The sequence below is a fragment of the Amphiura filiformis genome, chromosome 17 (assembly GCF_039555335.1).
Source record: "Amphiura filiformis chromosome 17, Afil_fr2py, whole genome shotgun sequence".
NCBI classification, from domain to species: Eukaryota; Metazoa; Echinodermata; class Ophiuroidea; order Amphilepidida; family Amphiuridae; genus Amphiura; species Amphiura filiformis.
Window position 1 is genome coordinate 9,571,715 of NC_092644.1, and position 25,042 is coordinate 9,596,756.

Below are 25,042 nucleotides of genomic sequence, written 5' to 3' on the forward strand. Positions count from 1 at the left end.
GATCATACAGTAATATTTGTAAAGTGCATGACCATATTTGGAATCAGCATGAAAAATGCATTAAAATGAGTACAAACAAGCCTAGTATTGGTTCACTGGTTAAGGCAGCTCTTGATATTTTGAGAAAACATCTCATGCAGAACTTTATAAACTTTTTATATTAAATGACTATAGAACATTAAACAATAATCATGGATCTCAATATCTCAGAAACAAAAGTTGATAGTGAGAAAGAGTGTATATTGCACAGGGTCAATAGAAAGACATGTTGACAAATTTACTAAGACAAATAACCGCGATAGTTGATAAGTCCCGAGTTCCTTTACAAACACAAAAGCCCCTTCACATATGTTTATTTCTTGTGGCATTTCTTAGCTTCTTTCGTCCTATAGCTATTGTTCAATTAAGTCCTTATCCCCTGGGTGACTAGACCTTTTCGCTTAAGTGACTTATTTTCCATTCGTAAAATATTCATAAACCCATCACCAGTGTGTATCTTGTAAATTGTCGGTCATTTCTTAGCCGCTGTATATACTCTGCTTAGTCATTTCTGTAGGGTCATTACGTCTAGTTCAGCGATTACGGGAGCAAACACCAAATCGACCATTGGGCTATTCCAGTTGAAATCCACACTACCCCTAAGATTTAGCTAAAGTCTTCCACAGATGGAGTATGAGTTTTGAATAGAATAGACAATTGGGTAACTTCCATTTGAAATACTCACTCCAGTTGTGGAAGATATAGGTCAAGTCATAATACAGGGGGAGTGTGGGTTTCAAAATGATTAACTCTTACCATGTGAAACATACTCCCCCTGTGAAAGATATTTCCAAAATCTTCCACAGGGGTAGTGTGGATTTTAAATGAAATAGCCCATTGCATCTGGATGACTGGCTTAAACGTTGCTTATTTTGAAGTGAATGAAAACAAACCCAGCAAATGAACAAATATAACAACAACATACTCTCAATGCTAACAATGTCGTAGTAATTCATTCCTTCATTCACGTATAACATTATCGACTCCACGTGAAACTGATCTCTCGTTCTTGATTTCAAGCAAATCTCCCGGGTTTTACGTTTCAGTTACGTATAACCACGAAAAACTACCAAACCCTACGAGATCGATTCTATGTCAAACGAAGCTCGAAAACGACAAGTCTATATCATCACAACCAACCCAGCCCTCATTACACATTAAAATGAAGTGCCACAAAGCGATAATGAAAATGTCACAATGTTACCGCCTGCCTGCATCCCCGTTGGTCCCCCTGTATAACTTCCCAAGTTAATTGTAGCTTTGAAATGATAGGGAAGGGTATAGAGTTTCATTGCTTTTCCCTCTCGACTTTTTCAATATTTTTCCTTTTTCTGAATCGAGGAAGATGGTATATTGATAGAATTTGGTGTAAATTTACGATAGATGACAAAGAAATTTACCATGAAGCTTTAGTAAGCTGAGAAGGTCATAGTTATGGGTAGGGGAGGGCACCATAAATATTTTATTGTGCCGACGATATACATGAGATATATTACAAAATATAGCATTTTTTTATTATGCTATCTACAGAAGATAGCATATCATTCGTATATGCTGTCTATACAAAAACATCCGACTATCTACAGAATATATAAATATTTTCACATTATGCTATCTACAGAAGATAGCATATTTTGGTATTTACTATCTACAGAAGATAGCATATTTTGGTATTTACTATCTACAGAAGATAGCATATTTTTTCGTATTTACTATCTACAGAAGATAGCATATAAATTTTCGTTTTACTATCTACAGAAGATAGCATTTGTTTTGTATTTACTATCTACAGAAGATAGCACATGCTTCGTATTTACTATCTACAGAAGATAGCATATAAATTTTCGTTTTACTATCTACAGAAGATAGCATTTGTTTTGTATTTACTATCTACAGAAGATAGCGTATTTTTCGTATTTACTATCTACAGAAGATATATATAGCATATGTTTTGTATTAATTTTACTATCTACTGAAGATAGCACTTGTTCTTCACATATGCTATATGATTATATGTGATGCGATCAAGCAAAATCAGTCGGAACTCGTATTGATTTTGAGATATAGCCAAACAAAGAAGTATTTTTTTGTTTCCTCTTGTTTTGGAAACTCTTTAATTTTTTTTGGAACTGCTTGTTCAATTTCAATGGAGTTTTCTGCAAAATCTAGCTTTGTAAATGCTTTTTATTATCCTATAAGAAACCGAAAATTTAATATGTCCGAGTTCCGACTGATTTTGCTTGATCGCATCACATATGAACACTCTAATTATGTACTAATCATTTTTGAATAGAATCCCTTCTCATTTATTTTTGATCCCGTAATTATTTCGTTTTGATGAGATTTATTGTTAATTTTGATAAGACATATTATCACTTTGAACCGACAATCTCATCAAAATGAATAGTTTCCGTTTTTTTAACAAGACTATTCAAATTGACAAGATCTCCAACTCATTATTTGGCAAGATTACCCATTTCATTTTGACAAGATTCCGTTATAATGCACGTGGAGGCACCAATATAGTCAGATAATACAATGCCTTAAAGCTGATGGGACTCTGGCCTACGATCCTCGTCAAAATGTGTTGGGACACTTATGGAAAACGTACACATAGGCCTACATTATGACCTTATTTCCGTTATTTTTAACATATTGAAATGTAGGTCTCTTTGGTGTAAAGCCTAAACCTTTTCCTTACATCCCAACCCTCCCCCTTCCCCACCAATCAATGCTGGGTGGGACCAGGCGCACGTGATCAAAAAGGCAGGGTTCAACATTTCGGGGTCATTCGGGGAGTGGGTGGGGTGGCTTATTTACATTACCCTATCAAAGGTGTCTCAATACTTTTGGCTAGCATTTTGGATGTTTGCACGACTCATGCATTTCCAAAAGTAAAATAATAGAGGCAAACTTGCACAAAAGTGTGTGTACGCTCGTATATACTTTAAAAAGTAATCTTACATCCCTTATATTCAGTAAGATTCCCTGATCCGTTAAGTCTTCAGATTACTAGCTGCATGCCTGGTTATTAGCTATCATCAACGAGCGTGTCAGAGTCGGCGAACCCTGGGGACGAGCCTGGTATATGGTCATGTGTTTTGAATACAAGATGTGAGCGATCCTGTACCACAACGGCACTCACTGTCCCAGGAAAATGGCGCGAACTTGCGTCATCAACTATTTTTAGCATAGAATGTATCAATTTTGGTCGCAAATTGATCAACTGTTTACGTAACAACTGGTTATTTTGGGGCTATATGGATTCACACCTGTTTGCTAATAATAGCTTGAGACATTTTGGGGGTAATTAGTTAATTGGGCACAACGAAAACACAATAACACAAGATGTCAACTTCTATAACGCATGAATGCTACGAGTTACGTTTTAAGCAGGTCCCAGGCATGGCTTATACTTAATTTTTTGATCAAGTTGCCCGTTGTCAGCCCAGGTTGAACTATTTTATTATAATTTACAGCTTGGCCGCCAACGTTTCAGGATCAGGGTAATTATGTTTAAAACATTATTGGTATTAAAAGTTTTCTTTTGTTTAATGATTATACATTGACTTTTTACTTATAAATAAAGCTCAAATTTACAACTGGACACCAGGCTAGTATATCCTACTATCCACGTGACAACTTGCCCGGTGCATGTATAACTCTCAACTGTCAATGAGAAATTCAAGTCATTGTCTCAGAAACTGCATCACATGCGTCACAAAGCAAACACAATGTTGATGGATTAAAAAAAGCCGTTTGTGAAGTATGTGAACACATTTTTACCGCAGGTTTTCTAGCCTCAATAACTAGTGTGCAAAGTAATGTACTGCTATTCTTTAAGTCGGGAAACTTATATAAACACATTTTGCATTATATTTTGGCGCCAATCAGGGCAGATTTAATGTTACTTGACAATCATAGAAAAATACTGCTCATCTATTTATTCACCTGAACGTGCTTTTTCCAATGCTCAAACGCTTCAATGATATAATACACGAAGTGTATAAAGAACATTGTGGATTTCTACGTGCTTTATAGAGGCACAGAAAAGCTCTTGGAATAGTGAACTTTTTATCTCTTTTGCTACATGCAGTCACTCAAACAGCGATATATAAAAAAAAACCAGCAAGTTGCCATTATAAACCATGCTACCCACTACAAGAAACAAAGTATACAGACGTTTTAGATGGGTCTGATTCTGAAGCACGGTATATCAGCATGTCTTCCCGTCATGCATTATTTCAAGCGGTGTTTGCACTCAAATATTGAGACAAATAAAGCTGCCATACAAGAGGTATGAATTATACAAAGGAGATTCCAAGACTTGATATAAGGGGTGTCATGTCCGCCACATGTGCATGAGTTATTTCTTGGGAGGGGAGAAAAATCCCAAAACATTTATGGCATTAAACTCAAGAACCGCAAGACCCGTGGAAATGGAAATGTGATTATTGGCTTCCTAGACGCATCTCCGTAAGACCAATATTAGGCCTGCCTAAGTACATCGCAGTGTTTTTAGTTAAAGTGGAAGCCCCGCCAGAACAGACGTTTCTTCTGGGATGAACCAAACCTGCCTGGTTATCAAATTAATCAGTGACAAGGTTATATCCGAATTTGTCAGGTGCTAATTGATGCAATATTAAAATATCAATTAAAACCTGTCACATTCAGAGATAACCTTGTCACTGATTAATTTGATAACCAGGCATGTTTGGTTCACCCCAGAAGAACTGCTCTATAGCGGGGCTTCCTCTTTAAATGGCTACAACTGATAAATATGGTCCCTGCCATCCCACTCGCCTAACCAGTCCATAATCTGTATTTATTGAGACAATTGTTTGGACTATGAGATTTGACATTAATTAAGATGTACTAATGACCCTGTTAATGATCTATAAGCAATACAGGCTACAAGCAAATAATATAAAGTCTCTATATATGTGCGATAAATTGTTGTCCTTTGCACAATGCATCACGGGAATACGTTGTCTGAAACAGGCAGATGTGCTTTTTATCCATCTCCAGCAACATCCATCTCAACATCTGACCCCTGAGACAATCTGCACTGCTTTTTGAGCAAAAAATATTCGTCCCATGGAGCAACATAAGTTCCACGCTAATTGATATTGAAGAGGTTTGGTGCAACCAAATTCGTTGGCATTATAAAGGGCATATATCGTTGAGTTTTGTCTTTGCAGACGTCAGAAATGTATGTCATAAATTCAACAGTTTTCTAGGAATTTGGCGACGACAGGAGGATGTTCTTGTACATTTATCTTCCATAGCAATAGAGCCTATTTGAAGAGCTTTCTAAAAATTGAGTTGCGGTTTAATTGCCGACTTGTTTTAGACATGGGCGCGGCTCGACAGATTTTAGTTTTAAGCTTTCTTCTCGCCTCTTTAATTTCTCTTTTACACTTGATTAACACGATGCATGCGATTGTGAATCAAAAATCTGTATCGGTTTACACAATTGCCTCAAACATATATCTTTACCCTAAGATCAACGCTGTAATATTTCCAAACTTGAATTCAACAAACATTACACATTTAATTCATCGATCTGTACTGACTTAAATGTCCAGTTTTGTCTCCAAAACAAAAACACTAAAATGCCTCTACCCTATGTTTGGACCATAAAACATGCAACATTTCCGCGGCTAAATGTCATTCAAGATGGCGACGGGGCTCTCTAGTTTCTTCTCACTAACTTCACGCAATACACATAGTCACTCATGCTCAAAGCTGCCTATCTTACTTCAAATTTTCCGTATCTGTATCAAAAATAATCATCTTCATCTGATAAAGACAGGCATTATTCGATCGCTTCGTGAATAATAGAACAGTTCATGATCCATTCGTCGTCTTATGTAACAAAGTGCGCTCACTACGCTGAGCTATAAACCCCGGGGGGCACTCAACTATTGAAATTTTTTAAAAAACCTATAAACACAGCAAACTTTGGTTGAACTGATTTTTACTGGCAAAACCCTATGGGACTTGAAGAACTGAAATTTCCGGGCCAAATTATTCAGGCTGTTGAGCTAAAAATTTCTAAATTATTTCTCAAATTTGAGCTTAAAGAGCAACAATTTTCAGAGTTTGAGGCTCAAAGAACTGGAGCAGATCCAAATTTTCCGTATCTGTATCAAAAAACTGCTTCAGAGCCTGAAAAGGGCACCCTTCGATCGCTTCGTGAATAATAGAACAGTTCATGATCCATTCGTCGTCTTATGTAACAAAAGTGCGCTCACTACGCTGAGCTACTTATAAACTATTGAGAAGTTTATTTAAAAAAACCCTATAAACACAGCAAACGGGTTGTTTTTGTATTTTTTACTCATTTAAATATCTTATACTTGAGTACCCGTCGCGAGTTAAGGTTGTATAGATTGTCACGAATATTCACATCCATGAATCATAAAGACGTTTGGCCTTTCCAAGCAATATTTTGACTTTGGTGCTGATGTGGGCCCCCAATAGGAAAACAATCCTGCAGTATACAATGTATGAGGTTCTAACTCTGTTCATTGCTTCGTTGCTATAAGGCTTGTTCGTTTAAAATGCACTTCGAACACTTTTCAGCCGTTTTAAAAGGGCCTTCGACACCAACATGAATTTAAAAGAGCTCGTGTTCTGAGGAGGAAGTGACAAATGTGAAAGGTTGAATCTTGTATAGATATAGAATCCCACTTTAGATTTTTAGACTAGAGTACATGTACTGTATTGATTGCCTGGATCTTTCATGGTATAAACCTTCATTTTAGTGATGTTAATTCAATTTATTGGTCGAGGAAGATACTACTTAAACTTCGGATGTTTTTTATTCTTATCTGCAGTCAAAACACTGTCTAAAAGTTTATAAAAACCTGTTTACCTGGGTATGGTTTAACAATAATTAAACGGGTTATTATAATTAAAGGCCCATTCAGTGATAATTAAACGGGTTATTATAATTAAAGGCCCATTCAGTGATAATTAAACGGGTTATTATAATTAAAGGCCCATTCAGTGATAATTAAACGGGTTATTATAATTAAAGGCCCATTCAGTGATAATTAAACGGGTTATTATAATTAAAGGCCCATTCAGTGATCTCAGCAAAAGTGTTACAAAAATAAAATTGTGTATAATTGCCTAAAAGTGAAGGCTAAGTCATTAAAATTGTCATTATAGGTGTTTTCGAAATGAAAACAATTGGCTAAAACGAGGAAAACAGCAGTTTTTACACAAATTAAATAGGATATTTTGCATGAATAAATACTTTCTAGCTACATGCATTTAAGGGATACAAAGCAAACACTCGATTTATTGTTGTATATTATTTTTAGGTATTCTGGGGATCATTTTCTCCCGAAACAATACAAAACAAAACAAGAGGGGCGTGTTTTAGTTCGATAATCTCCAGTCTCATTGAGGGGCGTCCTTCATTGCACAATTGAAGTGATCCATTTTAAAATTAGTAATAGTTTACAATTCCAGTCGTTCAAAAAATAATTTGGTCATAACGGTCAAACATCTATTCGTCAAAAGCATAAAATAATATTCTAACTCTGGCAAGTTTTTGTGAGTATCGGCGTATTAAAAAAAAAACGGCTTTCACAATATATAGAATGACTATCCTTGCAATATAAATACGCCAGGGTAGAATGAAAGGGCATCGGAAAGTGATGCAAACATGTTGCCATGGCAACACATTGAGTATGAAGAACGAGAGAGAGACATGGAAAAAGCGAGGAGTGAAACTGTGAGAGGTGTGTACGCATAAGATGAGGTAATGCATAGAATTGACAACAAACAATAAAACGAATCTGTTATCTATTTTAGAACATGAATATTCGACACAAAACACTTTTGAAATTCAGAAATGAATCATGGCATGAGTTTTTCATGCTGTTGATCGGATAAATATATGCCAGTATTTGAAAAATGAAAATGTTGTTTCTGTTCATTGTTTGCTGAAAAGGAGAAATGTGTGTTAACAGGTATTTTTCTATTCAATTTCAATCAATGCACCAAAAATTACATTAATATTTTTTCGAATAGAATTATTATAAATAAGTCGGTCGGTTTCATATTGATTATAATACTTTTTACCTCAATTGATTTTTAACTTTTCAATTGTTTACGTGATACACAATAAGGGGTGTGCAATAAGGGAATAAGGGAGGGGACAGACTAATCAATAAAAAATTATTTGAAATTTAATCGATATATATATATTTGCGTATAGCGGGCTTTCCCCATACATCCATGTATGGTAGTTACGAAGTCGTAACTTAATATAGACAAAAAGAAAAGGAAAAGATCAGAATAACTCCATAAAACATATACATGCGTATTCATATAATTATAATCCTATTCCTGCATTCAAACAGGCACGGAGAGAGCTGTCAAAGAGTGTAATTTCAAAAATAACTACACCAGTTATAAAATTCCTGTTTCCTACCAATAATTAACTTGTTAAAACGTCCTTATTCCATAATCAGAAAATATGATCCCCAATTTGTACTCACTTTGTTCAAAAAGTTTAAATATCCACAGTCAACTTTCAGCTGTATATGTTCAATGTATACTCCAAAAGGCCATAACCCCAAATCATGATTTTTATTACACCTCAATACAGCCCAAGGCAGTGCAAAATAAAAAAGTCACTGTGTTGATCCTTTTTTCATTTAATCCATAGCACCCCAATGTGTGCAGAAAGGCATGAAATTTTTGCAACCCTTTCTAAATTGCCAACATGTTAACTCCTCATTGGTTAATGCTTGCATGTTGAGTGGAGGGTATTTCAAGACATAGCATGCCATGCATGTGCAATGATGTGTGCAATATTGCATCATTATCTGGAACATGTGTGCATATTATCATCATATTGAGGCATAGTTCTTATTCTCTGCACTAGATGGTATTGAAGAATAGGTCAGCCAGTGCAAGGAATGAGATGGAAAAAAACATCCTATCCTGCATTTGGGAAGAAGCCATCTCGCAATGAGTGTGGTTGGGAGTTGATATGGCAATTGGGAGGCTTGGCCAAGCAGACTGTCATAAAGGTCAGAACAGGCTATGATAACATCTCTGATCGGTTCATGAAAGTTGGACATTTAGGAAGCTGCTGCTGGGAATATTGACATGAAATTGTCATTTTGAAGGAACATACATGTTGAAAAACAGATTCTATAAATTCTTCACCATGTGCTGGTCAAGCTTGAGCAAACATGAAATGGTAAGTGAAACATATTTGGGAGAAAATTACAGCTGTACATCGAAGGTGGCATGTTTTGGTAGTCCATTGGGAAAGTGAATTAGTATGATGTTCTGAACATAAAACAAACATGCGTATTCATATAATTATAATCCTATTCCTGCTCCTGATTCTTAAGTACCACATTTTTTCTTTTTCAAAAAATTGAAATAAATAAAACAACAACAACAATACCTGTTTCGACAAATGAAAAATATAAAGTCTAAATACGCCATTCATAATCAGAACCAGAATGTAGTTTCTGGGACAAAAGTCAAACTTGCACAACTTTAGACGAATCCATTGGCATTAGCCATCAACTAAGGCCAAATAAAATAAATTGTTTGGTTAAGCCCTTCCAAGACAAAAATATTTATTAGGGTCGGTAGGTTGATCCTTTTTTAATTTAATCCTCCATTTTGAAAATTATGTTTATTGACAAATTTTTGATCATATTACATTAAAAACCATTCTGTGTTTTTGGACAGAATTTAAATGAAAATACTTCTTATTTTTAATCAAATATGCATTTAATAAAGAAATGAGTGAATAACAAATATAAAATGTCCTTGATACTGTCCAAATTTAAGGTTCCTTCTAAAAAAGTGATTGAAAAAAACCGACCCAAGTTTTCTGATTTTTTGGGTCGGTCTCTGAGGGCAACCAAACATATTTTTTTTAGCCTTAACATAAACCCTATTATATCATATCCCTGTTCAAACCATAATAATAGTATACCTTAAAACATTCTTAATGCCAACTCTGCTGAAAACCAACCCATATGCCATGCCTTGGGCTGGTCTCACTTTTACCCAAATGTAAACAAACAGACCAAAAACAAACAGATTTTGGCATGTATGTGTGCTATCAGACAGTGCTGTATAACGAATGTCAAATACTTCTACTGTACACTTCTTTCTTTTGTGACTAATAACTAATATTATTGTTAAGACAAAGGGGTAAAGTTGGGAGTCTAAAACATGTTGCGCCCTTTAATGTATTAATATAGACCAAATATTGAACTTTTTCATTCGTTAAGTTTATATAGGGGTTACTACACTTTTCAAAACATTTATGATCACACGTATTTTATTATTATTTTTCAAAAACACATTAACATTGTGAACGTACCTAATAAATTATAATGTTCAGAGGTAACAGAATCTAACAGAACACGCCTAAAACACTACTTTTCCTTTAAGGCCCTTTACAAAATTCTTATTTCCTGTTTCCCGCACATATCCAAAAAGAACAAAATATTTAAAATTTTATTTTTATTTTTTTTCTCTTTGGTAAAATAACTTTTAATTTTCCATTTGCTACTTTCTGAAAATCAATCAACTATAATGATGAATAAACAAAGAAATAACTGTATTTAATTACTTATGCATATAAAAACAAAACATACTTGTAAAATAATTAAATGCATGTTGCCTTTGTCAAAAATTGATGTATTTGCGACCACTTGTTTTAAAATAAAGAAAATAAAAGATAATTAATAATTAATAATTAAAAGTCGCCTCATCCCTTGTTTTCAACCATGAAACAGGAAACTAAGACTCAATTGTGAAGGGCCTAAAGTTCCATGACATTGAGAAACACATTTTTGTCAGCACCGTGAGAACAAAAATGAAAAAATATAAATATAAATAAAAAATATCGTGATAGTTAGATTCTGATCCTTTCATTATTTGAACAGCGTGGAATCCATTGGCATTAGGCATAGCTATTGGTAAATTACTGTATTATTTTGGATTAAGGATTAACTAAAATATTTATTAAACAAATGTTTAAATTATTTTAATTCTAATGCAAATGTATTTTGTATAAATAATGTTTATTGTCAGACACGAACAGATTACATGTATATAACCATTCACCCATGGCACAAGAAAACAAATACATTGTACTGGATATTAAGAATAAATCAAGAATAAGGGGTCATTTTTATAATTTTCTTTCATTACTAACACGAATCATTGACCATCGAAAATAATTTCCCCCCCGCGTCCGCTCAAAATGGAAATGTCAGATTTCCCCTTGTTGTTCCCCTTTTTCTCCATTTAAAACTTAACAATCCAGTAACAAATACACATTCCGCCACCCCTAAAAAATCAGACCCCCTTAAAACCACAACTCCCCCTGGAGTAAATATTGAACGGTCCCTAAAATAAAGAAAGAATTTACCCTTAATATTGCTTCATATTAATCACACCAACCCAAAATGCTGGAAATGCTCCGAGAAAAGTTTCATACGATACCAGCAAATCAACAATGTGAATGACCGTGGTATTTTAGCAAGGGGTCTGTATTTTTTTGAATTTTTTCCTAAATTTAGACCTTCACAAAAGATAATTGTGAAATTTTCATTTTCAATTGTTTTAACTTTTATAACACTTAGTTTTATAGCCCGAACCATTATTTAACTAAAAGCTAATTCTTCACCAGGAATATTATGAATATTAATATAAAATACTATTTAAAATTGTACAGTAGTAGCATTAATAGATGAGATATTTTTAACACCACACCTTTTCCTTTGGTAGAAATATGTATTTAATTTTAAAGCATATATCGAAAACAACAACCTGACTGTAAAACGCCTAAAACACCACTTTTACTAGCCTTTGGTGAAAATGTATTTAATTTTAAAGAATATATCAAAAAACAACCTACTGTAAATAGCCTAAATGTGACACCACTTTTTGCCTTTGGTAGAAATATGTATTTAATTTTAAAGCATATATCGAAAACAACAAACTACTGTAAAAAACGACTTTTAATGTTATACTGTCTAACACATATTGGTCTTTCATTCCAAAGACAAGATGTCATTTTATAAATATGTATCTGGATTTTTTTTAGTTTGCAGACTTATCATGACAATCAAATGATTCAAATCATTATAGATCAAACACATCCATATTGCATGTGAAAGCCTTGCATAAATTATGTCAATAACCACTGGACACTGAAGACATACATATACCAATTCTTCTACAGGCTTTCAGCCTTTCAAATGTAATTATGTCAATAACCACTGGACACTGAAGACATACATATACCAATTCTTCTACAGGTGGAACTAGTTGAATACCGCAACAAAAAGTCTTTCTACCAAAACAATTCATACCCTCATGATATTAAATGTTGTATAGGCCTACTCATATTCAGTTACCGACACAAGTCATATGATCATCACGATGAATGGCTCATAGTCATGAATGCTATAAGTACTACATGAAAACTGATTATTCGGTCTACATGAAAACGTCATTGCATAATAAGAAACTCACCTCTAACGCTGTAATGTATGTTTCTAGGCAAACCTTACGGCACCACAACTCCCAAAGTGGGTTCTAAGTAGCTCAAATCGTTCTTTAAATGTTGTCAAACATGATAGTGTAATTGAAGATAAATAAAAATCATAAAATAATCCAACAACACCGGGTAAAAAGTGACAGGTATGTTAGTTACGGTGTTTAATAGTACTGTTTCAATTCAATAATATTTAACGTGAGTTCGTCACTGTGTCATAATGTGCATGTACCTGTATGCAACAAGGCATTGTATATATTGAGTGGTTTTGGACAATCGATTTTGTAGTCTCCTATTGTTATACCAAGGCCGAAGGTTTACACGGTGTTAGAAAGAGCAGACGGGGTCAGATGTCAAACAACAAGTGGCGCGAGTTGCGAACGACAAGAAGAATTTCTAAAAAAAATTATTTTTGTGAGTAAGGATTGTTAAACAAGAAAAGTCTTAAAAGTGCATTGACTTACTCCAGAAAAATACAGCACTATTTTTTTTGGAATTAAAAACATATTATCTTGTTTTGCGAAATGAAATATAACAAAATCCTTGCCCTTAGTTGGTTTAACTAGTAATAAAAGTAGAATTTTAATATTTTTGCAATTTGAGGGAAAATTGGCCAAAGACAATATTACAATTGTAGTAACAAAATTATGAGACTAAGTCTTTTTTGTTATTTTTGATAATCGGTTATGAAAAATCTTTACTCACTGTCTCATTGAAAATAATTTGACTTCGTGACTTCGTGACTTTTGATTCCATTACTCTAAATATTCTATAACATTTTTGCCATTAAAAAAAAAACCTCTTCCAGACGGTCTGAGGTTGAGGTACTGCTACTGATTTATACTATTATTGGTCGAAGCAGCAAAAAAAAAAAACAAAAAACACCGATTTATCTAAATCAATATATCATTGAAAAATAACACTTTGATGTTTTGCAAAAGTTCATTCTACAAATCACATACTTTGAAAACTTGCATGATTTATTGTTTTTAATTAGTTATGTACGTTTTACAAAAGAGTTGTTGTTTCAGCCCTCTTTACAACATAACTCAAGAACCACAAGGCCTACAAAAGTGTATCTGTGATATTTGAATTCTTCTACAAACTCGCAATGAAGTGGTCAATGCAATTTTTGCCAAAGATCTCTGCCATTCGCAAGATGCTATGAACTACCAAATCGCAACAGTTTAAAATACGCTATAATAGTTGCTAACCTTATGCCGAAATGCAGTAGTCACTATCACAACATGCTCATCTATCAGTATCATGGCACCGTTTTTAACCCCAATACATTTGTATATTCATTGGATGGCCTTTGAAAATTTGGGTACAAAAACTCATACTCTGCAACATGAGGTCAAATTTTGCACTATAATTGTTTTATTGAGGTTATTGAACTATGTTAGCTGGGATGAGGCCATTGTGGCCCATACACTTGTGCTCGAAAAGTACATTAACTGAGAGGAGGATATTTATCTAGCATCTAGTTGGAAATCGACTCCCACCTGTTGTGAATTTTGTAACTTAAACCAAATTTAAAAATCACCATAAGCTTATAAGCATTAACCAGGGAGAGTAACCCACGCTAAAGTGCAATCATTTGTTCAGGAAAAAATTAAAATTAATTTAGATAAACGAGAATTTTGCTTGAAAAAAATACATTAAAACAAACATGCCTAATTGGCTCCGAGGTTCTCAATTATGGTTCTACAAGTGGTCAGGTGTTTTGTAAAGCGATTCGCCGTAGAAGTGACGTAATAAGAGGATTAACTACCATAGCAATAATGAATACAATCTTGAATATATCGTCCTGCACTATAACGTTCACGTGCCTATGCATTGAACCATAGATGTCAAAGAACATGGACTAGACCTGGGTCGTAAATTTATAGATGAGTTGACTTCTGACGTCAATGCCTGGCAGCATTCGCACGCATCATCACAATTTCCATGTTTTTTGCCTGACAGTATGCGCGCTCATCATATTTTGTTCAGGGCTTGTGTTTTAAAACTCACGGCACATCACAATAAGGCTATTGAACAGTGACCAGTTGCATGGGATTCACTCAAGCATATCAATATACCAGTCCTTTGCCTTTGTTGATAAACATCGAGGTGAACTCATCTATAGACGAATCCAACGTGCCAAGTCATGGTCAGGATTTGGTCGGCCATTATTGGGTCCCCGCAGCACCAAACTGGTGTTGTAACTGCCCAATTGGGTGGATTGAAGCCGCTTAAAATCGATGTTAGATTCTTTTGTGTTGTAAACTGTCATCATTCTTTTGTCTACGTGTAACACGGGTGATAGAATGCAGTTTAAAATACCCTCAATGCCGCATCATTTCACATTTTAGGTGAGATGGAACCGACGGGGACCCATCTTTGGCTGCCATTGAGGTGTAGGAATGCGTGAAATTGGATTCGTCTATAGAATATTCATATCATGCTGATCACTCGCACCTGTATAGTATCTTTGAAAAGAGCAGCATTCGCTACTTGCATGATTCCGCCATTATGCACTATGTGCGGGGAGAGCCTTGAACTGGCAGCATACATGAATGGGAATTGAACCAGTCTTATAACATTCTTTGTAAGGTTACGTAACTCTTCCTTTCATAATGCTGTCAGTTCGAGGTTCTCCCCGCACAAAGTGCATAATGGCGGAACCATGCAAGTAGCGAAATGTATTCAATCTATAATTGCAGACTCATATGCAGGTGATGAGTTCAACCTGCTTGTAGTGCAGGGCGATATATTCAAAAATTGTATTCATCTATTGCTATGGTAGTTAATCGTCTTATTACGTCACTTCTACGGCGAAATGCATTAACATTTCACGATGGTTAAACAATACGCGGGAAAATCACTTCGTCCAGCCCAGGCTCCATCCATCCACCTGCACTGGGATCTATGTAGCAATAGAGTTCTTTAACCCCCAATATGCATGTATACTCACTAGGTGACCTTTGACTACTTGGGTACAAAAACTCGTACCCTACAACATGAGGTCAATTTTAAGCCATTTGAGATGAATGAACTAAGCATTTGGAGTTGAGATTATTTTAGCTATATTATGTGCTCCAGTGTAAGGAGGAAACCTGATGATGTTCCTAGTCTTTGATGAATTGATATCGAAAGAAAAAGCGATTGAATTTGCCGATTTAATAGAACCGTCCTGTAATAAAGTAGTAATTATGTGTTTACTTGCCCGCCGTGGTTGCGCCTGGCACGTTTGACATGCACGAAGAGTTAGAAACAGAATATACGAGTAGTTGCAGAAGGTGAACAGAGTCCCTGTCATTGATTAATATTTGATTATTTCAAAATAGAGCTAACATACTGTGTACGCCAAATTTCTATTAAGTTTTGAATTGTTAATCTAACAATAATAATGTAGAGTGCATACAGGATTTAAGTCAACTGTGCATGCTGTTGATGATGAAAAAACAACAATAAAAGGAGCAGAGTAGAGCAAAGGAATGCGTGAATAAATTACGTTATTTCGATGGGAATAATACTCATCATCATCAATGAATGAGTCAACTATGCAACTTCATAAGCATATGAAAAAGAAAATATATGATGCTTTCAACGGTAGATATAGCAATATGCTAGGGTATGGAAATAATTCTCATTGAAAGGCATCACGGTAATTGTGATATTCCATAAACGCGTAATGCTATCAAATGGATCACGTCATTCTCTCCATACAATAATTTACAAAGTAAGTCAAGTCAACTAAAGAAGTCCGTAAGGAGGAAAAATAATGCATGGCGTTATCTTCAGTAGATAGCAAATAAATAATAATAATATAAGTCCATAAAACACACATCTCCGGGGTCCATTTAACAAAATAACATAATATAGGATTAATGCTCATTATAAATAATGCTTAAATAATCTAATTCGTATCAAACTAAGTCCATATTTAAATAAAATTATACACGACGCTTGCTATAATGTATACAGTGTTTTTCATGGGAATTATTCTCAAAGAATGCAGGTCAACTCTCTGTAAGTGCGTACGAAAAAAATAAATACATAGCGCTATTATAATACGGGTAGATTATGAATTCACTTCATTGTTAATTCCATTGAAAATGGTATTCAGAGATGTCACGTCAACTATGCCATGTGTTGTAACTTGTAAGTCCATAGAAACATATTACACGATGCTATCTACGGTAGATAGCAGCATTGTGACACCGTGGTTCCATGGGAAATATTGTCCAGAGAAGTGAAGTCATTCATGGATGAACAAAAATGCTATCTTCAGTAGATAGCAATATGCTCTATCTGAATTGGACTATTCCAGTTGACATCCATCACCTCCTATGGAAGACATGATCTTAATCTACCACACAGGGAGTGTGAATTTCAAATGGGGTTACCTGAAATTATGGGTGACTTTATTAAAATCCATACCCCTGTGTTGATGTCATGTTTTCCACAGGAGGGATTTTAACTGGAATAACCCATTGCATTAATTTTGATATGCCAAAAATATAAAATTCATGAAAAAAGCAATTTGAACTAAAAATTAAGCGAGGCAAACATCCAAGAATTGTTAATAGGTTCTTGATATAAAGCTGCTTAATGTTTCTGACAAGAGTCTTCACCAGAATTTGATTTTTGATGGCTTATAAATTATATAACGATTTGTGCCACGTGTATTAAGATTCCCCATGCATGATAAATAAATTATTATTATCTGATTTGCATCGCATACTAACCACAAATCTTGTTGCTATCTTTGGGCATAGAGTAGTATGATCGGAAGGAAATGCTTGAGAGGTTTAATAAATCACACCGTCCTTTTAGTATAACATTATGCGAGTAGTCCAAATGAGATCAATGTATACATACACTGTCATTGGCAAATTTGTATATCAGTGTATATTGTCATTGAAAAATTATTTACCTGTACTTACTGGTAGTAATATAACAGCACTATGTTATATTGATATTTTTGACAAATTTATAGAAACACTCAATTTTTTTCTGGATTATCGGTATTTTTTCCTTTGAAAATCATATAAATTATTGTGAAAAGCAACACCTTACAGAATACAGAAACTATTTTTATTGCACAACACCACACAGATTTCATCTCCCAATATTGTACTCAGAAAAGAACTAGAAACCATAGTTGCTATGGCACTCTAAATAGGAGAATGAAACCATTTTGTTTGTAATCTAACTCATATATCAAGATCTACCAAAGACTACCTGTTGCGTTACCAATTTAGGTGTGTTGGTTTTTTTTTGGTTTTTTTTTTGAGGTGGCAAAGACGTTTTTGGAACAAAGCAATCCCGAAATTCGCAAATAAAATTGTATGATATTACAATAATTGAAATACATGTTTGCGTATCTTTGGTTTTATACTGGAAGTAAGATTTAGAAGGAGCAATGCACGACGGGAAATCCCCTACATGAAGACTTTTAAAATATTTTAAATAATAATTCTTAAATCTTTAACAAAATGATTACCCTGTTCTACGTCACCTTAAAGCAATAATGTGCCTATTTATCCACGCGCCCTGTCACGTCTATGATACCAACGTGACTGTCAATATAAAACTCAGTGATTTAATCGCCGTGAGTTGTAGGAAATCAAAAAATCAAAAATCTATAAATTGAGGCAACTCGCGCATAATCTATAACAATATTATCTCGATTTTGACATGATAATGCATGTTTTCTACGATAACCCTTTTTATTATAATTAGAGAGGGCGGCCTATCTGCTGTGCCCTAGCAGGACATCCTTTTTGATTGAATCAACTATTAATTTTGATTGATTATCTTTGTAAATCGTAGTACAACTTATAAACAATTCAAATCAGAATTAGTCTTGTAAAAAGAGAAAGAAAGAAAGTAAGGTATCGCGAGTTAGTGCAAGGCCCTATCTGTAATAGCTGCCAGGTGTCATTTTTTTCAGATGTGTAGAGTATAGAATGCGAAAATTGTCAATTGTCTTTAGGGCAGCTATTGCTGATAGGGTCTTCTTGCACAAGCTATAATACTACAGGCATCTTTTACAGAATCTGAACTCTTGTGTTGCAACGTCAATAAGCAGACTATAGAGGTTTTAAAAGTCATTGAAAAATATATTTTACAAGTTTGGGAACATAGATTAGCATGATAAATGCATTCAAATGAGATAATAAAATAAGTATTATTTCAGCAGTTCTTAAAACCCTCTCCATGATTGTGTCGTCTGCAGACGACAAGTTTCAATTATTTCTTTAAAAATTCAAAAATTTCAGAACTGTACATTATCATGACCATATTTAGAATCAGTATGAAAAATGCATTAGAATGAGTGCAAGCAAGCCTGGTATTGGTTCAGTGGTTCTTGAGAAAGTTTTTATGTTGAAGCTTATGTCCGGCACGCACAGCATTAATCGCATTATCCTTTACATGTATCAGCTATGAAGGAACAGTTGACGGAGTTACTTGAGTACAGTCACTGTGGAAGTTACTATCTACCGAAGATAGCAGAACGTATAACAATCGTATACACGGTAAATTATGTGTGCTGCGGACATCTCAGCAGCAAACGAAGTAAACATTTTTGGGAATGGCTTAAAAGTGAATGATACGTTTATGAAAAACAATTGGCAAAAGGGAAAAAACAACAGTTTCTCATGTTGCTTTGAAGATGGCACTCGCTAGAGTTCCGAAAGCTCAGCCCTCTGAAAAGGACTCCTCTAGGGAAAGAAACAACAGTGTTGATCAAATATGAAGCTCGTGTTCAGTTGCATGTAGCTACACGTGTTTGTACGAGCAGACTCCTCCAACATTGACTAAAATATGACCTTTGACCCGTATTAGGCCGTATTTGGTCTTTCAACATTCATGCTTTGTTAGCACACCTATAATCTTTACAAAAATGTAAGATTCTGATTTTCAAACTACGTAAATTTAACGTAAGATTAATAAACTCCTGTGGAAAGTTTGCATATTTCTACGTTAGGCCGTATAAAATTAATGTTTTGGTTCTCGTCCAGAGGATTTTCATGAATTGATGAGGGAGGGAGGTGTCTAAAAAAATTGAAAAATCTAAAAAAAAAAAAAAAAATCTTACAAATCCCAGAAATTGAGGCGGGAGGGGACGAGAACCAAAATATTAATTTTACACGGCCTTACCGGAACTATTACGTATTTCTACGTAGCAGTTGCGGCAACGTTGTCAGTTTTGGAAGTTACACTGCAAAAAATATTTTACTCAACATTGAGTAAAAAGGTCACAGCTCAACAGTTACTCATATAGGTCACAACTCAACAAATGAGTAAAATATTACTCAATACGAGCTCAATGTTGAGTAATTTTTACTCAACTGTTGAGTTGTGACCTTTTTACTCAATGTTGAGTAAAATATTTTTTGCAGTGTACCGTAAAATTACAGAACACTATTTCTTTACGGTGTATAATTAACCGTGTGCTTTATGACCTATTCGGGTGTTCTTTCACGTCTCACAATAATCCATGTAAGGTATCCATAAACAAAATCATAGCTAGCGGCAGTTTCTTACAAATACTCTCGTTCCAAATTGGTGTTATATACATCAACATGAGTAGCAAGCAAGTCATTCAGCAATATACAAGATTGAGTTCAGGCTAATCACACATATTATGGTGATATACCACTAAGAATATCAAGTTGATACTAAGTATAACTACCCCTGTGCTGAAATAAGATAGCTACTCCAAAGCACTTTCGCTTGATATGAAACCTGGTTGACACGATTATAATCATTTTGAAGTGATGCGCTCTAGTAGTATGCATGATATGATGTTTATTATTTTGCCATCACATGATACACTAAATATCAAAATTGACTTGTAAAAAACCAAGTGTTATGCACTGTTAAAACGATTTTTTAAAGTTTAAACAGAGCTGATTAAAGATGAACTGAACAGTCATTTGCTTAAAAATAATTAAACAACTTGTTTAAAATCCTTAAACAATATCATGTTTAAGCAACTGGCTGTTCAGTTCATCCATTAATGGGCTGTCCAGTTGAAATCCACACTGCCCCTGTGGAAGATTTTATAAATATTTTCCACAGGGGGAGTAAGTTTTTCAAATGTAATTAGTCAGAGTTAATCATTTTGAAACCCATACTCCCCCTGTATTATGGTTTTACCTATTATCTTCCACAACTGGAGTATTTCAAATGGAAGTTACCCAATTGTCTATTCTATTCGAAACTTATACTCCCTCTGTGGAAAAATAAATCTTCCACAGGGGTAGTGTGGATTTTAAATGGAATAGCCCAATTACAATGTTAAACTTTGTAAACAGCGTTTTAAGAGTGTAGAGTCGGATAAACCGACCTGTAAGTGACACGATGTGACGTGTCGTTGGCCTTAATATCATACGTATTGCATTGTGTGTTAGTTAGCCATATAGGCTTCAACATAAAATTTTATGTTAATCTTAAGAACCACTGAACCAATAGTGGACTTGTTTGTCATTATAATGCATTTTTCATACTGGTTCCAAATAATGGTCATGAATATACACAATTCTGAAATTGTTTGAATTTTTAAAGAAAATTTGGAACTGTAGTCGATACCCGTGAAGTAGAAAACAAATTTGCTCGCTATATTTTCAATCGCTTGGTATACGATGAAAAAGGCAAAAAGACTAGAAAAAGATGATTTTCTAAAATTCCGGGGATAACTTTAGCATTCAACGACGCGACATACATGCAATAGATGGTAGAGTACATTGAAATTTGCTATCTACAGTAGATAGCATTACAATTATTATTTACAGTAGATTATTGTACTACTACAATTTGATATTGGTATTACACAGAGAATGATTACTATCTACCGAAGATAGCAGAACGTACAGAAATTTGTTATTTGCAGTAGATTAATAATATTATAATATGATAGAGTTAATATCTACCGAAGATAGCAGAACGTACAGATATTTGTTATTTGCAGTAGATTAATAATATTATAATATGATAGAGTTACTATCTACCGAAGATAGCAGAACTTACAGAAATTTGTTATTTGCAGTAGATTAATAATATTATAATATGATAGAGTTACTATCTACCGAAGATAGCAGAACGTACAGAAATTTGCTATTTGCAGTAGATTAATAATATACAATATATATGATATAGTTACTATCTACCGAAGATAGCAGAACGTACAGAAATTTGTTATTTGCAGTAGATTAATAATATACAATATATATGATATAGTTACTATCTACCGAAGATAGCAGAACGTACAGAAATTTGTGTTATTTGCAGTAGATTAATAATATAAAAAATTGATAGAGTTACTATCTAATAAAGATAGCAGAACATACAGAAATTTGTTATTTGCAGTAGATTAATAATATACAATATATATGATAGAGTTACTATCTACCGAAGATAGCAGAACGTACAGAAATTTGTTATTTGCAGTAGATTAATAATATACAATATAATTCTCTATAACATAGATAATGGAAGTTTTAAAGAAGCTTTTGATCGATTCAAATTGAAGGTTAGAGAGAAAGAATAAACAAATTATAAAAGGAAGAAAATCAGAAATTTTTACTTTCGTTGTATTAAAAACCGTATGTTTACAGTAGAAACTTAATCAAACTATAATTTATTTGATAATAACCTAATTCACAGATATAAAAATCGCCATTTTTTTTTAAATTAAAACAAGAACAATATTAAACACACACAACAGAATAGGTATAACGAAATTGCCAAATAAAAACAAAAAAAATTTCTTTCGTCGGCGTGATTTGAATTTGCAATGTTTGTTTTGAAAGAACAAAATTGTTTGCGAATAAATCCAACATGGCCTCTCTTCTCTCTCTATAATGACGTCATTCTTCGCCTTTCAGTATATATTTCATGTTTGAAACTTGATCTAAACCGAAGATAAGGCCCCTAGGTTGGTAATTGAAATTCAGTGACAGAAATTGAAAACTGTATGCGAGAATTTGGCTGGCGTGGGAGAGGTAAATTTATAATATCCAACAATATATACTTGTTTAAGTTTAAAGTAACTAAAGAATATACTCTCCTTGAATGTTTATTTTTTACTGGGTAGAAATAAAACTCCTAAAGCTTCATGATGCGTTTGAACAAACAGGAAATAAACGTCAAATGTGAGTATATACGGTATCATCGTCATTCAATTTTTTAAACATTTTGTTAAAATATTTTCAAATATAATATTTATGCAACTTTTTTTCATCCAGTGGGTTAAAGTTGCCCCGTCAATGATCTATCGTTCAGAACATGACAGAAATTCGGTATTACAGTTGCAAAGAATATATACCGTAATAATATACAGTTCATGAAAATGAATTCGCCATCCCTGTAAAAGCCGACTATTATCACTGATATTATGGTAAAAGGATGAAACCTATCGACATTTAAACAAGATCGAACAAACTTTTCATGATAATGCAAATTCACCTGATACGTTAGAGTGAGCAGAGCATTAGACTATAGTGCGAGGATAAAGAGTACTTGTGGAAAGAATGGTTCGAATCTCATGCAGTAATTTCTGACAGATTATGATGTCTGTCAATGTTTTTTTCTGATTTGAGAAATTTTATTCTCTATTTTCTTGATTTTAGCTTTAACATTGTTTATATAATTTTATAATTTTATCTTGTATGTGTCTTTTTTCATGAGTCTTTGTTTTTATCGTTTCATTTTAGAGTAACTCAATCCATTCAATCAAATGGCAATGAACCTATTTGATTGAATAACATTTGTTATGTCACAACTGTCGCGTAAAGTCTTTCAATTCGCGCATTTTGCCTAAATCAGTGGTAAAGAGGTATATCATTTTATTCGAAAAGTGGGGGGGGGGGGGTTGTCCCAAATTTACGGGGGTCATAAAGTCTTGGAAAGAATAATAGGAGGGGGTCATCAAATGTTTTATGACCAAAATGTAGGAGTCACACGATGACCACAGAAAGTGTGTTATTTTATTTAAAAAGACTGATTTCAATACCATTTTGGGGTTAGGGATCATAAAATTTTTGTTGCCGAAATAGGGCGTGCGCAATTTTATTGATGCAGACTTTTTGTTTTGGGAAAAAAAATGAACCCTCTAAGAGGATTCAAAAGATTTGCGTCATAATCCCCATCTATATTTGTTTGAATCCAAGGATGTATCATAATAGGCCTCTTCTGATATAAATAAAATTTGAATGATGAACGAACAAAATCATACAACGACCCAACTGAATAGAGACTCAGTCATCCTGAAAATATTTCAAATGCATTCAACAAAAGCATGATTGCATCTACTGCGACAGTTCGCCTCACACACATAACAAAATGCACTACGATCAAATAGGTTGATGACAACATTTGATTGAATGGACTGCACTGGTGATTGCGGAGAAGAAATCGGTTCAAATCCTTTGTTTGGAGCCAATCGATAAACGCAAGGCCTCTATAGCTATCATTGAATACTGGCTAGGATTCCACAACACAATGAGAACATGTTATACGGCGCTTTGGAAGGCACACAATATCCCAATGGCTTTCCATATTATGTGCACTCAACAACTATTCAGTATCGAAGCCCGGTATCGAAGTTACGTAATGTTACTATGTCAACGGGATCACACGCTTAAGTAAGGAACCACGATCGAAACAATCAGTAAAAAAAAGGCATACCGTGATCGTAATGATCGCCATACAAACAGTGTTTGGTTCATACCATCACGGAGTTACGTAACTACTTGTTCTGATAGTTATATGGCCAATGGTCTGATCTACTTGGGTTCGATCCTTTTAAGAAAAGAAAACATAGCTGATCATTTATTATGCATAAATGAATAACGTCATGTAGTTCCACCATTTGAAACATTGATGCCGTTCTATTTTTCAAAGGTCATTTAACTGTTAAATAAATATATCACGCATTGATAGGTAGCAGGTGGAGCAATTTTTTTCAGCGGTTTTTTGATGCCGTTTGTTCGCAGTGCCTATTTATCTAAAAAATAAGAAAATTAAATTTAAAAAAAAATTCAAATATTCGTTCGTAAAATGGGGACAAAATCCAAAAACATTTCTTGTTCTTCATATCGAAATCAAGATTCAACCAGTTTTTCAACACCCTCTACCGACTTTCAGACAATAGGAGGGTGTAATTTTGAAAAGAATATTTATGAAGAAATTACAATGTTATAAAAAGATTTAAAAATGAGTTAGGTATAACGTATGAATCGATTTTTAAGTCCAGTGAGTTAAAGTTGCTTCCCCTAGTCAAAGTATCTATCGTTTTTTCTGAGGTAATTATGACGACATACACGTATCCTTAATGCTGTTGAGATTTTACAAGGATGCGCTCTCACATTTCTAAGAATCCAAAAGCGCCATTAGGCGAACGTTTATATATACATAGGCAAGGTCTCTCTCTCTCTCTCT

The 25,042-nt window shown here is 34.2% G+C and overlaps 1 protein-coding gene across 28 annotated transcripts in view; it reads right to left on the reverse strand.

Annotated features, from left to right (window-relative positions):
• LOC140136902 (voltage-dependent calcium channel type A subunit alpha-1-like) overlaps positions 1-25,042 on the reverse strand; it is a 471,089-nt gene that overhangs the window by 242,750 nt on the left and 203,297 nt on the right. The window contains exon 1 of one of the 28 annotated variants that reach the window (XM_072158553.1): positions 12,583-12,827. The exons of the other annotated variants lie outside the window; for them this stretch is intronic. The gene's annotated coding sequence lies outside the window, so the exon portion shown is untranslated. Of the gene's footprint in view, positions 1-12,582; positions 12,828-25,042 lie in introns of those variants that run through there. 28 annotated transcript variants of the gene reach the window in all.